At 35.2% G+C, this 17,067-nt stretch overlaps 1 long non-coding RNA gene across 1 annotated transcript in view; it reads right to left on the bottom strand.

The window, feature by feature from the left end:
* Nucleotides 1-2,471: 2,471 nt before the first annotated feature.
* The window catches only part of LOC137751933 (uncharacterized), a 208,265-nt gene continuing 193,669 nt past the window's right edge, over nt 2,472-17,067 (bottom strand). The window contains exons 5-6 of the long non-coding RNA XR_011070994.1: nt 8,031-8,139; nt 2,472-2,890 (exon numbers count right to left, since the gene is read on the bottom strand). This is a non-coding gene — a long non-coding RNA (uncharacterized lncRNA). The remainder of the gene's footprint in view (nt 2,891-8,030; nt 8,140-17,067) is intronic.

The following is a 17,067-nucleotide window of genomic DNA, read 5'->3' as shown; positions in this document are numbered from 1 at the left end:
TTTTCTCCTCTATTCCCTATTATCTATTTAAGGATATGGCTTTCTAGATCTTTTTAAGTATTACAAACAACGTTTGCCTTCCAAGTAGTGGGATTTCAAGCTAAGGTGTATGTCATTTGAGAAAGTGTCTACCAATGACAATCACTTTCCTGTTTTGATTCTAAAATTCCCATATAATATAGGCAATAGTGAAACATACCAAATTTAGCAAAAGTAGATTTATTTGTTCATTTATTCATGAAGCATTGGCACTTATCTTCCAAAATCAGCATGGCCAAAGGGCAAAGAACCTTATGAAATTGCCAATATTTGATTTTATAAAGACTTACAAAAATACAATTTCATTAGTTCAACATAATATATATATACATATATAAATGAGTGTGTGTGTGATTTTTTTGTTTTGTTTTGAAGTTTAATGTTAGATATACTTTCCGTCAGAAGGGAGTGAGAATTCAGTGTCAGAGAAAATTGTTTGTGCTGATCTCTAAGAGATGTGCAGGGGTTCAGCAAATAGAGAGTCCAGCTTCCACAAAAGGAATTTAGCATAAACAAAGCCATGAGAGCATGAAAGGACATGGCATGGCCAGGAAATGTGTCCAGCTTGTCTAGCACTTAGTTCTTGTATGGAGGAAGGGAAGGTGCCTAGAACAGTATTCTTCTGGCCCTAAAAACTCTAGCTATTCTTTTGGCCCTAAAAACTCACAGCAATGTCCTAATAATTACCAGTTCTCACCTAAGCATAAATTAACATTCTGTTCTAAAAGGGGATGCATCAAAGTTTTAGATATACAGATATGCTCTCTTTCACTTCATAGCCCAAACATTCTAGACTTTTATAGTTCTTCTGTTAACTTACATGAATTTTTTTCTCCCCTCACTAACAAACCTTATCATTTCGACCTCTAAAAGTTTTTCTACTACCTCATACAACACTCATTTCTCATGTCTAAAGCAAGTTCATTTATATAACCTCTGAATGAGAGCCTCTAGAATAAAAATGTGAGGTTTAGTACTGGGATTTTGCAAATACAATTTTGACTTCTTAGTGGCCATTTTTGCTTAGTTTATATTTAGGACTGGGTTCCACAGTTGAGACAGCCAAGAGGCTAAACTGACAATCTGGAGTATGATATTCACCTACTGTACTGAGTGGTTCAAAATTAATGAACCTAATCTCCCAAAGTCCAATATAATAACCTATCAACTATATAAACTATTTTGATTCTGGGCACTGAAGTCTGTGATTGGTACAATGAGTGCTATTGCCCACCCAGATGTAAACATATAAAAATGGGAAGGTATCTCTTCAAGAGAACAACCACAGGAGACTGAATGTCTGGCATTGCCATTCAAAAGAAAACTTTTCTATTTTCCTACTTCTTCTTTGCCTTTTACCCTTTGACCAGGCTAAGTTTGGAACAAGAACACATCTAATAAATAAATCTAATTCCACTGAGCTAAACTTGATATCATTTACCAATATCTATGGTACATGAGAATTTCAGAATTAAAACAGAATTACTATCATTGGTAGCTTTTCCTAAAAGGAATACTAAAAAAAGGCAAATTTACTGACACAAAGTTAATGTATTTTGAACTGGCCAAGTTCTTCAAACTTGGTAAAATCTGATCCTACAACTGTGAAAGCAAATCTAAGTGAATTGGGAAGTCTGTATTGTTTTGCTATGCTGATTACATTACTCTTTAATTTTTTTATTTAGAATTCTTCTTAACATCTTTATTGAAGTGTAATTGCTTTACAATGGTGTATTAGTTTCTGCTTTATAACAAAGTGAATCAGCTATACATATACATATATCCCCACATCTCCTACCTCTTGCGTCTCCCTCCCACCCTCCCTATCCCACCCCTCTAGGTGGTCACAAAACACTGAGCTGATCTCCCTGTGCTATGTGGCTGCTTCCCACTAGCTATCTGTTTTACATTTGGTAGTGTATATATGTCCATGCCACTCTCTCACTTCATCCCAGCCTACCCTTCCCCCTCCCCGTGTCCTCAAGTCCATTCTCTATGTCTGCGTCTTTATTCCTGTCCTGCCCCTAGGTTCTTCAGAACCATTTTGTTGTTGTTTTTTTTATATTCCATATATATGTGTTAGCATACAATATTTGTTTTTCTCTTTCTGACTTACTTCACGCTGTATGACAGACTCTAGGTCCATCCACCTCACTACAAATAACTCAATTTTGTTTCTTTCTATGGCTGAGTAATATTCCATTGTATGTATGTGCCACATCTTCTTTATCCATTCATCTGTTGATGGACACTTAGGTTGCTTCCATGTCCTGGCTATTGTAAATAGAGCTGCAATGAACATTGTGGTACATGACTCTTTTTGAATTATGGTTTTCTCAGGGTATATGCCCAGTAGTGGGATTGCTGGGTTGTATGGTAGTTCTATTTTTAGTTTTTTAAGGAACCTCCATACTGTTCTCCATAGTGGCTGTATCAATTTACATTCCCACCAACAGTGCAAGAGGGTTCCCTTTTCTCCACACCCTCTCCAGCATTTATTGTTTCTAGATTTTTTTGATGATGGCCATTCTGACTGGTGTGAGGTGATACTTCACTGTAGTTTTGATTTGCATTTGTCTAATGATTAGTGATGTTGAGCATCCTTTCATGTGTTTGTTGGCGATCTGTATATCTTCTTTGGAGAAATGTCTATTTAGGTCTTCTGCCCATTTTTGGATTGGGTTGTTTGTTTTTTTGATATTGAGCTGCATGAGCTGCTTGTAAATTTTGGAGATTAATCCTTGGTCAGTTGTTTCATTTGCAAATATTTTCTCCCATTCTGAGGGTTGTCTTTTCGTCTTGTTTATGGTACATTACTTTTTTTTAACTTGCTCTTTGCAGTTCAATAGACCTATACAGAGAGATGCAGAAGAATCATGAGCAAGTAATGCCAGAACCAGAAAACATTCTTCCATGCTAAATCAACTATGGTACATGCCAAAACTGATCTTTAGAGCTCTCAAATATGCAGCCTTTGGGAGTGGTTTAATATATGACATATTCCATTGATTTCCTTTGGTAAGAACAGTGGAGTTTTCCAGCTGCACATTTTGTTAAACCTAATACATAAGGGTTAACTTTTTAATGCTTGAAGGCAGCCTCATAAGATTTTCTTCAACTGCTATTATAATTTAACCATTATTAAGATCCCACTGAGAAGTAGGTGTTATCCAGTCCATTTGCCAAGTGATCAAATCCTTATGATGTTGAAAGTTTTTGTCTTTATGGCAAATATGTGTCAAGAGTATTTTTCTCTAGTATCAACAGAAATTAAGCAGAGTAACCACTTTACTTAGCCTTTTCTTCCATAAACGTAAATTTAAAAAAAAAAAGTAACAATAACAGCTAACACATTTAGTCCTTACAGTTTACATGTATTGCTGTATTTAATCTCCTCAACATTCCTATGAGGTAGGTGCTATTATATTCACATTACACCTAGTATTTAGAAATATAAAGGGCAGAGAAAAAGTTCAAAATAATTGCCCTTTCAGAGCAAGCCTATGTCATACAAAGTAGTACAGAAGGAGGATTCTGATTTGTGTTGATTTGTATCATATAGTGGTATTTGATTTTTTTACCAAATATGTACGTTTTTACCAAAAGTGTTGTTCTTGTTTCTCACCTATAGTAATGTAAGTAACCTAAGTAAAAGGACAGGTCTTTACTCTAGATTTAATTTCACCATTTGCTAATCTTATGTAACATGGTATTCTGTGTCTCAGATCTCTTTCACAATAGTACTTATTTCTTTGTTATAAATTTATTCTCAACCAGCCAGAGTTCAGTTCTTGATCTTCTCACCTCTTGCCATCTTTATATATACTCACTACCTACATGATCTCATTGGTCCTACTGCTAAACACTCGCTGTACCCTGTTGACTTCCACACATATTTCTAGGCTTACTCTTCCCATTAAATTCTAGATTTTTATATCCAAGGTGACCACTAACCCCTGGGACAGTTCAAGTTTATGCCCATTGTCTTAGATTCCCAGCGGTTAGTAGTCCCTGTCACTCTCAAAGTGTCATGGTTGAAATGATCAATTACATGCTCACCCTTATTGTACCCAGTTTACTAGTTAATGCATTTCTGAAATTTAAATGATCAAAAGAGAACTTCTGGTTTCCTCTGAAAAAAATCCCATCTGCTTTGTGTTCTTCATCTCAGAAAACGCAATATCATTCACTCTAGTACTCAAATTATAAAAGTTTGGAGGCATCCTTGGCTCCTCCCATACCTCATAATAAATCAGTTATAACTTCAAAGTCTGTGTAGAATCTGACCCCTCCTTCACTATGATCTTTGACTAAGTCACTATCATAACTCACCTAAGAAATTAATGAATAAGGATTCTATGAAAATGTTTCTGTGAGTTAAAATATAAGGTAATAGCAATTCTTGAGTACCCACATCGTAATAAGCACTTTATTGATAATAATGGTGAGCATTTATTGCATGTTTATAACACATTAGTCACTGTTTTAAGTGCTCTATTTTCATTAGCCCAGTAAATCTCACAGTAACTCCTAGAGGCAATAGTTTTCCATTTTTAGACAGGCTCTAAAAAGTAAGTGCCAGAGCAGACTACAAAGCAAGGTAAGTTATATCAGGGATAAAGAAGGACATTACATAATGATAAAAGGGTCAATTCTCCAAGAAGACATAACAATCTTTAATATGGTTGAGTCCAAAAACAGAGCAGGAAACTACATGAGGCAAAAACTAATAGAACTACCAGGAGAAGTAGATGAATCCACTATAATAAATGGAGATTTCAACACATCTCTATCAGAAATGGACAGATCCAGAAGGCAGAAAATGCGTAAGGACACAGTTGAACACAACAAACCATCAATCAAATGGATATAATTAACATCTATAGATTACTTCATTGAACAACAGCAGAAAGCACATTCTTCTCAAGTTCACATGGAACATTCACCAAGATAGACTACATTCTGGGCCATAAGCCACACCTTAACAAATTAACAAAATAGAAATCATACGCTATGTACTCATAGATAATAATGGTATTAAATTAGAAATCAATAACAGAAAGATGAGCAGAAAAACCCAAAATACATGCAGAATAAACAGTGCACTTTTAAATAACATATGGGTCAAGGAAGAAATCATAAGAGAAATTTAAAATATTTTTAACTAAAAGAAAATGAAAGTACGACTTTTCAAAATTTGTGGTTTGCAGCAAAAGAAAGTGCTCAGTGGGAAGTTACAGCATTGAATTCCTATATTAGAAATGAAGAAAGATATAAAATCAATATTCTAAGTTTTTACTTAAAGAAACTGGAAAAAGAAGAGCTGATTAAATTAAAATAAGCAGGGAAAGGAAACAATAAGAATTAGAGCAGAATCAAATTGAAAAACGGAAATCAATAGAGAAAATCTACAATACCAAATGCTGGTGTTTTTTTGTTTGTTTGTTTGTTTGTTTAAATTTTATTTTATTTATTTATTTATGGCTGTGTTGGGTCTTCGTTTCTGTGCGAGGGCTTCCTCTAGTTGCGGCAAGTGGGGGCCGCTCTTCATCGCGGTGCGCGGGCCTTTCATTATCGCGGCCTCTCTTGTTGCGGAGCACAGGCTCCAGACGCGCAGGCTCAGTAATTGTGGCTCACGGGCCTAGTTGCTCCGCGGCATGTGGGATCTTCCCAGACCAGGGCTCGAACCCGTGTCCCCTGCATTGGCAGGCAGATTCTCAACCACTGCGCCACCAGGGAAGCCCCTGTTTGTTTTTTTATCAACAAAATTGATAAGCCGCTAACCAGGCTAACTTAGACAAAAAAAAAAAAAAAAAGAGAGGAGGGGGCTTCCCTGGTGGCGCAGTGGTTGAGAATCTGCCTGCCAACGCAGGGGGCACGGGTTTGAGCCCTGGTCTGGGAAGATCCCACATGCCGCAGAGCAACTGGGCCCGTGAGCCACAACTACTGAGCCTGCGCGTCTGGAGCCTGTGCTCCACAACAAGAGAGGCCTGCGCACCGCGATGAAGAGTGGCCCCCGCTCGCCACGACTAGAGAAAGCCCTCACACAGAAACGAAGACCCAACACAGACAAAAATAAATAAATTAATTAGTTTAATAAATAAATAAATAAATTTATTAAAAAAAAAAAAAGAGAGAGGAGGAAAACTACTAATATCAGAAATCAAAGAGGGGACATCACTACAGATTCCATGCACATTAAAAGGATAATAAAGGAGTACAGTGAAGAACACTATGCCCACAAATTTGATAACCTAGATGAAATGGACAAGTTCCTTAAAAGACACAAGCTGCCCAAATTCACACAAAAAAGAAATAAACAATATGAATAGGTCAATATCTGTGAAATAAGTTGAATCAGTAATTAATAACTTTCCAAAACAGAAAGCACCAGAATGAGATGGGTTCACTGGTGAATTCTTCCAAATATTTAAAAGAGAAATTATATCAATTATCTACAGTCTCTTTCAGAGAATGGAAGCAAAAGGAATACTTTTGAACTCATTCTACAATTCCAGCATTACGCTAGTACCAAAACCAGCCAAAGACATTACAAGAAAATAAAACTATAGATCAATAACTCTCATGAATATAGCTGCAAAAAACCTCAACAAAACATTAGCAAATCAAATCCAACAATGGATAAAAAGAACTATACACCACATTAACTGGGAGTTGTTTCAGGTATGCAAGGTTGGTTCAACATTTGAAAATAAATTAATTTAATTCATCACGTCAATAGGCTAACAAAGAAAAATCACATGAACATACCATTAGATGCAAAAAAAAAAAAAAAAAAGCATTTGACAAAATCTAACATTCATTTGTGTTAAAAAAAAAAAAAACTCTCAGTAAACTAGGAATAGAAGGAAATTTTCACCAATCCTTTTTAACATTGTACTGGAAGTTATAGCTAATGCAATAAGACCAGAAAAAGAAGTAAAACGTGTACACCTTGGGAAGGAAAATATAAAACTGTATTTGTTAGCAGGTAACATGATCATCTGTCTAGAAAACCCAAAAGGATCAACTGAAACTCCCGGAAGTAATAAGCGATTATAGCAAGACTGCAGGATACAAGATTAATATACTGAAGTCTATCACTTTCCTACATATTAGGAATAAACAAGTAGAATTTGAAATTTAAAAATCCCATTTACATTAGCACCCCCAGAAGTGAAATACTTATGCATAAATCTAACAAAATATGTACATGATATATATGTAGAAAACTACAAAAGTCTGATGAATGTAATTCAAAGAAGAACTAAATAAATGGAGAAATATTCCACATTCATGAATAAGAAGACTCAATATTGTCAAGATGTCAATTCTTCCAAACTTGATCTATAGATTCAATGCAATCCCAATCAAATCCCCAGCAAGTTATTTTGTGGATATCAACAAATTGATCTAACATTTATATGGAGAGGCAAAAGACCCAAAATATCCAGTACAATATTGAAGAAGGAGAATAAAGTTGAGTAATAACTTTCTGACTTCAAGACATATTATAAAGCTACTATAATCAAGACAGTATGGTATTGGTGAAAGAATAGACAAATAAATCAATGGAACAGAGTAGAGAGCCCAGAAATAGACCTGCATTAATACAGTCAACTGATGTTTGACAAAGGAGCAAAGGCAATACAGTGAAGCAAAGATAGGTTCTTCAACAAATGGCACAGGAACAACTGGACATCCACATGCAAAAAATGAATCTAGACACAGGCCTTATATCCTTCACAAAAATTAGCTCAAAATAGATCATAGAATGTAATGGAAGGTAATGGAGGTTATAGTCTAGCAAGAAAGTCAGATCTTATGTAAGCAATAACAATGAAGTGTGATGAGCATTGTTAGATGATAAATAAGTTAGGACTCTTTCAGCAGCCAGTGAAGAAAACATACACACTCAAAAACAACCTGGCTTAAACAATAAAAGGGAATGTATTGGCTCATATAACTGGAAATGTCAGGCATACACTTACCTTCAAGTAATTTTTGATTCAGGGGTTTAAATAATGTCACCGCAAACTGGTTTCTTTCTCTCCATCTTTTGCCTTGCCTTCTCTAGGGTGGCTGCATTATCCAACTCACCTTGTGGAGACAAGATAGCCATAGCAATCATCATCTCACATCTTCATAGAAAAAGCAGAAAAAGGGAGCCACTTTTCCAATAGGTCCCAGAAAGCTCTAGATTCACTCTGATTGTACCAACTTTGATCATATACTCACTAGGAGCCAATGATCACAGTCTGGGAAATGTGATATACTGATTGTGAAGGCCAATATTTATGGCTACCATCTCATGGAAACAACTACCATATTATGTCAAATTCAGTCAATGCACCACAACTATTTTTGTTAGACCTAGGCATAGAAATCAGTGTGTCCATGCCGTTATTGAGCAGTGTGAAAAGGTATGAATACCCTCCTGAACCTTTCTTCTTTCCTAAGTAACACTGATGCACCTTAACAGAAATTTATTGACAACGACTGCATTTTCCCCTCTTCCTCACCTTTGAACCTCAAACCACAAGAATCTAAATAAAGCATTCTACTGTCAAAATGTTGTAATCTAAGAATTGGGTTCTTCACCAAAGCAGATAGTATTTAATATAAAGTATTGTCTATTTAATTATCTTAAGCTTGTTATATTTTGTGGTATTACATATTTTTAGAACGTTATGCCTGCCATGTACCCTGTAACTGGGCAAGTATTAAAGCCACCATGTAACCCAAAGACATGACATTTATTTTTTAATATCTGAGAGGAAGGAAATGGTGATGTCAAAGAAGACTGAAAGGGAAGCTCCTTCAGGCCAGGAGAAAACTGGCAGTGCCCTGAGTCTCAAATCATTTAAGGATCCCCAACGTACATGATCAGTTCCAGATCCAGTAGGTACTGAATGTCAAAAGATACCTGTAGAATAGAACTTGAAATTCCCTATGGGTCACAGATTTTTCCAAAAATTTCTGTTACGTTTGGAAAGAGAGAAGACAGAGATAAGGAGAAAGGGAAAGAATTCATAAAAATAAGAGGGAAAAAATTCAATTAGAAGCATCTTATGTCAAACACCTTCTGTCAAACACTTGATAGCAGTTAACAAACTTTAGTGAGTATTGAATCACCTGGGAAATTATTTAAAATGCAGATTCTTGAGCCTTACTTCCAGACATTCTGATTCCAGAAGTTTTGAGTGGTCCCTAAGATCCTACCTTTTTAATCTGCACCTTCGGTGATTCTGATGCTAGTGGCCCAAAATCTACACTAAGAGAAAATTACTTTGTGGCTAAGTCAAAAACTGCTATATCTAATAAAACCAAAATGTTTTAAACTACCATGCATTGAAAGAACAGAGAGAGTGGACATATCAGCCCTATCTCTCATTCATGAGTAAATCCCACCAACTGGATCAGTTCTGTTTCATAAATGCAGGCCTACATAAAACAGAAAATGTGGATAAAGACCAGGCCTTAGAGGCTTACAGACGGTAGATTTTAAGGTAGTGACGCCCCTGAGAGAAAACCCTAACATCTTGGAGATCACAGTACCTTTCTGAAGCGAGGACAGTGAGCAGCTCTGTAAGACAAAGGGCTTCAACCCACAAGGTTACTTGGAGGTCAGGAGCAGAAGTCTGGAACAGGCCTCAGATCAGCACTATATGCTCTATTCGTAAGCATTTTAGCAAACTTCCCTAACAAATCTGAAGTTCTGGTTGATTTCCAGAATGATTCCAGGGAACGTTGGAATATCTCATCCGTAGAAGCAGTGACTAGCAGGGAATTGTGGTCACCCACATCTCCCCATACAGATCCAATTTCTGATTCACCCGGTTACATCATGTAATGTGACCAGAGAAGAGAGTAAAGTATAATAAGCAGTCAAACTACTGCTCATGCCAATACCTGTTCATTTTCGAATCCACTAGTAATCCAAGGAGTCTGCAGTGGCTTTATATTCTCCACTAATTTTTCCACCCAGTCTATCCCCATAAAGCTGATTTCTGCTGGACTTGCAGAAATTTTCTGTACTGTATATTTTCACAAAGCCCAAAAATCCATGGGTAATAACTGAAGTTCTAAAAGTTTTCATCTCTGAAACTTATAAATCTTGCCTTATAAACATATCCAAAAGCCAGCTTTAACAATAATTCAAATGCCCATAAAAATAATATTTTATACTGCCATGAGACAATGTGTTTGTACATGTATGTGTGTGTGGTGTGTGTATGTAGGCAGTAGGGTAATGTTTCAAGTAAAAATATATATTTATCTTTAATGGAAAACTCTATGTCTCTTTTTTTAACCAATGTTTATTTTAGGAGAAGAGGACAGAAGATTAAAATCAATATAGCATAGTGATTAAAAACACAGATTTTGAGTTGAATTTGAATCCAAACTCAGCTACCTCTTTTGAGATTTGGGGTAGGTTTCTTAAATCTCTGGACATAAGTATGCACATCTCTAACAAGGACACAGAAATACCTTCCTTACAGGATTGTTGAAAGTAGTAAAAGTTATAATGTGTATAAAGTGCTTAACACAGTAACTATAACATAGCAGGTAATTATAATTATGACAGTGGTCAAATATCCACCTTAAAGAAACCAATTAGGAAGAAAATAAAAAGCATATTCCTTCATTAGTTTCTCATGGAATCTTAGGAGAATCAACTCCAGTGCTTTCAGAGAATATATGAAAATTTGTTAAGTGACCTGAAAGCATCCTGGACGTCCTGCATATCACAAAATTGGGAAGCCAGAGTGACAGAGAACAACTTTTTACTTACCCTTAACTGTAACTCATGGTGAAGATATTGATTCCAAAAGAGCTACTATCTTAGGCTGTGTTGAAAATCAAGGCATGTAAATTTCCACTGTATTCAGCCTAGATTACTGTGTTCATTAGTTGGACTATAGGCAATTAAAACTTAAATTCACCTATAAAAAGGGCAACCAGAATACTTATGAGTCTAGAAACCCTACATGTTTGAGAATGCTAATTGTTTTCCAAAAATTATTCTGGTCTTTTCCCACAGTAATAGAGCACATTTTAACTGGGCATTTGACTACCTGAAATAAATATTCCTGTACATGACCTGATTCTTCAGGTCAATAATATATAATGCAGTTTCTTGAGGTACTTTCTAAAAACTTTCCTTAAAACGCAGCTGGTGCATGGTCTTCTCTCATTTCTTCTCCATCCTTCTCTCTTACCTGCTAGCTAGAACATGAACATGATGGCTAAAGGGGGAAAAGCCATTTGGGACCATGAGGCAAACTTGGGAATGGAGGCTATCACAGAAAAACAATAAGCTAGAAAACTTGAGTCCTAAATCTTTGTGAAGCAAAGCAACCCATAACATGACTTAACCAACTTTTACATGGGAGGGAAATCACTTCCTAACTTATTATGTTACTCTTATTTTGATACTCACTGTTGAATCTTACCATAACTGTACTAAATGAAAAAAAAAATTTAGGAGAATGAGATTAACCTAAATTCACATGAGCTAAATTCAAAACTTAAAATGATTCCCCATGACAGTTAAAATTATTCTGGAGAATGTCATAACAGAAGTTGTGTAATGGATAAAATAATATGGAGACATATCTCACTTCAATTTATGGAATATAGTTCAAAATACAAGCGCTCTCAGAAAATTGAATAATGTGAAAGTTTTCAAAGAGAATGAGATGGCCATCTGGCAAGTTATAAAACCCTACCTTAGTTTGACAGACTTAACTACGGTACTTCTAAGTTACCTCAAACTTAAAGAATCTGGGATTTTATGTCATACCGCTCCAGTCATCACTAATATGCCAACACTATCCATTGGGCTAAATTAATCAAGTGATTATATGAGTAAAGGATGAAGTCATTGAAGGTTGATACTTGTTAACCAAAGAAGGCAGAAGAAAGAGAAGAAAAGAAGCTGTATATCCAAGTACAGAAAAGCAATACTAAATGCCTGCACTTCCTGGCCACTTTCTTTAGCCTGCAGCAATTAATACAAATGCACATCCTTGACATCCCAAATTTTATGATGAATAATTATGGTACTACACACCCCATACATAGGCTAAGCTCCCATTGATAACTCAGAAATGCCCTTTATGATGAACTGAAGGGATGAGAACAAGGTAGAGATTATGAACTCTGGAAGAAAACCAAAATACTAGGTAGAGGGTTTAAGAGAAGTGCTGTGACATGAGAGAACCAAACTACAGGATGAAAGGCCGGAAGAGAAGCCTGGAATGGGTCTCTTGCTAAAGAGAGAAACAAGCTAGTATGTGTGCTCTATGCCAAGGAGAGAAAAGAGGAAAAAGGTAAAAGGGCAAAACAGTGTAATTTTTATCTCATTAACACCTCTCTTGATCTCTAAATAATATCTTCCTACATATTCCTTATTAAACCCAGAAATAAAATCATGATGCTAACAGAGGGAGAGCAAGAGGGAGTGGAGTAAGTTTGTAACGGTGAAGAGCACAGTATAATCTTCAGAGAATTTTAGACTGTAAGGAATTTTTTTCTCTTCCTACTGGTAGGCATTCCAAGAGTTATGTGTCCCTGACAAATGATTACTCACATTTCTGAGCCCTTACATTAAAATCTAGTGTGAACATGAAGAACAGAAATTTCAAATGTTTCAGTCTGTGCTGTTAAATATCTTAAATATATAGTTTATAAATGAAAATAAGCAGATCACCAAATCATAAGAATTATTAAGCATATAGGAAAAATTGTTTTATTAAAAAAGTATTCCAAATAAAGTAGAATAGCTAAAGTCAATACTAGAGTGTATTCTAAAGACAGCAGAAAGTTAACAAATTTAATTCACTTTATATTAATTCCAAAATTGACCATGAAAAATACATATCACCTGGCAAATCCCGTTACACTTAAAAGATTTAAAGCGATGACTAAAAAACAAGAATGTCAATTCTACCAATGGAACTAAACGACTAGTAAAATGAAATAACTTAAAACTGCCTTTGTTCTAAGTAATTATGATGACTGAGTTTTTTTTAATTGCTTGCTCCCTTCCTCCCTCTCCATTATTCTGTAACGCTTGAACTTGTCTCATGCAGCGCTCTGGGAAAAAATTACAAAAGCTATGTTGAAAAAAAATGTGTGTTTGTCGTTAAATTTCATTAAAGTGAAATTCCAAAGCTTCCTTTTGACATATAATCATTTGCAAAATTTACACTAATGTTCAGATACAGAATAAAGGAAACTTAAAAGACTTAACAACTCCTCAGTATGGTTTTCTGTTCCTCTGCACTGCCCTAATCTGCTATTGACGATCACTTGATTTAATGAAAGGCCAGTGTTATACCACCTTAAGCAGACCAACGCTGACTCTTCTCTTACAACCCATGCTCCTCAAATGCCTAGACTTTATAACCAGCAATATCATGAAGATATGCATTACCCTGTTTGGAGCACACAAAAAAACCTTTTTCCAGTTGCAACACCCAAATTATGTGTCCAGTAACTTTATCTGTTAAGTTGCCAGTTATCCTCAGGATATTATTAATCTCTGTAATTCTGAAACAGAGATGTCCCTCACTCTCTCTCCTCTCTTCTCATAATTAATCCAATAAAAACAAAGCACATCACAATCTTCATTTTTCCAATTTTGAATTTCTGTGAAAATGAACTTCTCTGTCACCTCCATCTGGCTAACTGGTTCTTAATTCTTCCCTATGAAACCCATGATTTTCCTCCCTATAAACAGTTCAGATATTACAAACATTATTCTTTCATATATTCTGTTCTTTTTTTATCCAAAAAATAACCTCCGTGATTTTCTAGACTTTGAGGACATCCACTTAGCATTTATTCTTCCCAACTAAAGAAGCCTAATGTTTTAGTCTGTCCTTACAGACTTTATGCCATTTAATACTTTTAGGGTTCTTCTTTGGTACTTTCAACATTGTGTATATATTTCTTGAGTATGGTAAAATTTTCCTGTGAAAAATTAAGAAACAAGAGAACACAGAATATGAAAGAAACACATTGTTGAACCAAATTCTCATGCTTATTTTAAAACATCTTTTCCTACAGATAATTATATATACCTAGGGTGAAAGAAAACTTTCAAATAAGAATTCATTCCCTTCCTCTCAGTGTTGCTGTGATGAGGGCAATGAGACAGTAAACTGAATCATACATCTCTCCCTCCTTCTCCTTCATTATCAGGACCAGGAACTGGAGAATTCAAAGTGGAGAGGAAAACCACGTAACATATTTTGTTAAGGCCACATGCTATCACAATCACTCTCCGAGTTCTTCTACTTGCTAGCTCTATAACCTTGGGAAAGTAACTTAACCTTTTTCTGCCTCAGTTTCCTCTAAAAATTGGGATAACAATAGTGTCTTTGAATTGGGTTATTATGGAGATTAAATGAGGCAATCTATTAAAATAATAATCATGGTATCTGTCATATCAAGCACGCAATAAACAGATCTCCTTACTTTTTAATCACAATGATTCTGTCCTCCTCTCATGAGGCCATGGTGGCAAATATGAATGACACTGATGGAGTATTGGGACACTTGCTCATACACATAGCGCTCTGAATGCAGCCTACTGAAAACCACTACACATCAAAATCTACTGCACATCAAAAATATACACATCCAAAAATTTTTTTTAATTTAAAAAATATGCATTGCAATACACGTTATTTGAATCCTTCAAGCTTAGAATATAGTATTTTAATTTTAATTACTTTAAAGAAGGAATTATCAATGTCACCAAGGTGTTTAGCATTGCTTGGGATACCTTGAAGAATGTAGCAGAAATACAACAGGGCCTGTCTTCTAGAGCTTACCTTATGCTAAGATGACAAATACATCGCCCAGCTTATAACATCAAACATACTATTAAGACAATATAACACTAAGGGATAAATTGTAGAATAGGTTCCAAATGTTTTACAGAGGGGGAAAAAGATAAAAGAGAATTCAAGTTATAAAGAAAGAGTCTATATATTAAATATGTTGGAATTAATCTAAGCATTAAAGAATTTTTGACTAAGTCTTAGCTATCTCATTAGATGAAAAATATCCCCTGAATATGGGCCTGATTTATGCTTCTCCTGCACATTTTCATTCACTGGAAAAATCTGTAAGCACCTTCATGTATCAGGTATTGAGGAAGGTATTGGGAATACAACAATAAACCTAGTACATTCCTCTCACTGAAAAAACCTCTGGAATTTCCTGCTCCTGACGTTGGTGGAGTGGCTTGTTGAAGAGCAGTATTTTCACAGGGTTAGTCTGAAACAATTTTAAAAGTTGCAGAGAATAAGAAATGGATGTGTTTAAAGATAGAATAATTTAAGTATTCAAGATATTGGGGAGAAGTGGAAGTACACTGTGATGCTTTTCCCTTCAAGATATTTGTTAGGCTATAAAAAGGGCAGGATTAAGAGGTTGAGAAAAAAAGCAGAAAACAGTGGCCAAAACGCTGAGAATCTGAGTTGAGTTTTGAACAATCTAATGAGACTGGGGAGACAAAAATTGGAGTTCAGAGGCCCTCAAAGAAGATGGCACGGATAAACACCCCAGACCTCCAGAAAAGACTTTGAAATGACCAGACTTTAGGATTAAGGGGCAGAGCTCACATAAAAATCCAGCATTGATCCAGCTCAGTTCAAGACCTGGTAAAGGTGATCTGTTCCTGCTCTAAGTAAATTAATATTAAATCCTCTCTGGACAAAGATAACATCAAGCAGAACTTCACAAACTATCTCTGTAATTTTTCACGCCAATATCTGGTATTTAATTTTTTTAATTCTTAGGCATGCCAAGAGAGAGTTAAATGCTCAGAAATTGAGAAAAAATTATAAAAGAAAAAGAAACAGACTTCAGATGATGCAGACTTCGGAGTTCTTATACAAGGATGTTAAAATAACTGTGATTAATGTTTTCAGAAAATAGATGGGAAGATGGACAAATTGACCAGAAACTGAAATTCATTAAAAATTCTAGATTGAAAAAAACAATTAGTAAAATTAAGAAATGTATAGACAGATTAAATAGGAGACAAGAGTTTTAGAATGGGAAGTTAGGTCAGTTGAAAGCACCCAGACTAAAGAACAGAAGGGGAAAATGATGGAAAAAAAGTTGTATAAAAGACCTAGCAGATGAGTTATTGAAGACCTAGAAGGAGAGGCGATAGTGAGACAAAATGAGTATCTTACATGATATTGACTGAGGATATTACAAAAACAATAATGACATTAATCCACAAATCCAAGAAGCTCTATGAAGCCCAAGCAGGCTAAATAAAAGTCATAGTAATACTGCTGAAAGACAAAGACGAAAAGAAAAAATTTTTAAGGTGCTAGAGAAGAAAGATTCAGTACCTTCAAAGAATAGGGCTGACTTTCAATAGGAACAATGAAAACCATAAGACAATAGAATGCCATGTTTGAAGGGCTGAAAAGTATCTGCTGACCTAAAATTCTCCACCTGAGGAAAACAATTTTCAAAAAGGAAAATAAAGTAAAGGTAAAAGTCTACTAAAAAGAATTCTTCAGGCAGAAGAAAAAATATCCCAGATAAAAGCATGGAAATTGAGAGACAAATGAATAACAATAGAAAAAATAAATATATGGATAAATCTAAATGATTATTTACTTATAAAACAATGACATGAATTTCTTGGGGTTTAAAATATGTGTCCTCAAAGCACAAAAGAAAGGCTAGAGATGCATGGTCCTGACATGGTGATAAAAACACTACTTTATAGTAGATTTACTTTGTCAAGGATATACGTAATCTCTATAGCAACCACTACAACAATAGCAGAAATACTGTTGTATTTACTAATATTTATTTCCTTCTATTCTATTTAGATTAAATTTTCTATTTCTAATTTGTTGAGATGGATGTTTAGATCATTAATGTTGGCCTTTTGTAGTGTAAGCCCTGAAAATTGTGTTTTTTGTTTTTGTTTGTTTGTTTTTTGTAATGCAAGTGCCTGACTTAAACTTAGATTGCAGATGC

The sequence above is a fragment of the Eschrichtius robustus genome, chromosome 18 (assembly GCF_028021215.1).
Source record: "Eschrichtius robustus isolate mEscRob2 chromosome 18, mEscRob2.pri, whole genome shotgun sequence".
NCBI classification, from domain to species: Eukaryota; Metazoa; Chordata; class Mammalia; order Artiodactyla; family Eschrichtiidae; genus Eschrichtius; species Eschrichtius robustus.
Note: the sequence above shows the minus strand (reverse complement) of the source record. Positions and strands in the feature narration are given on the sequence as shown.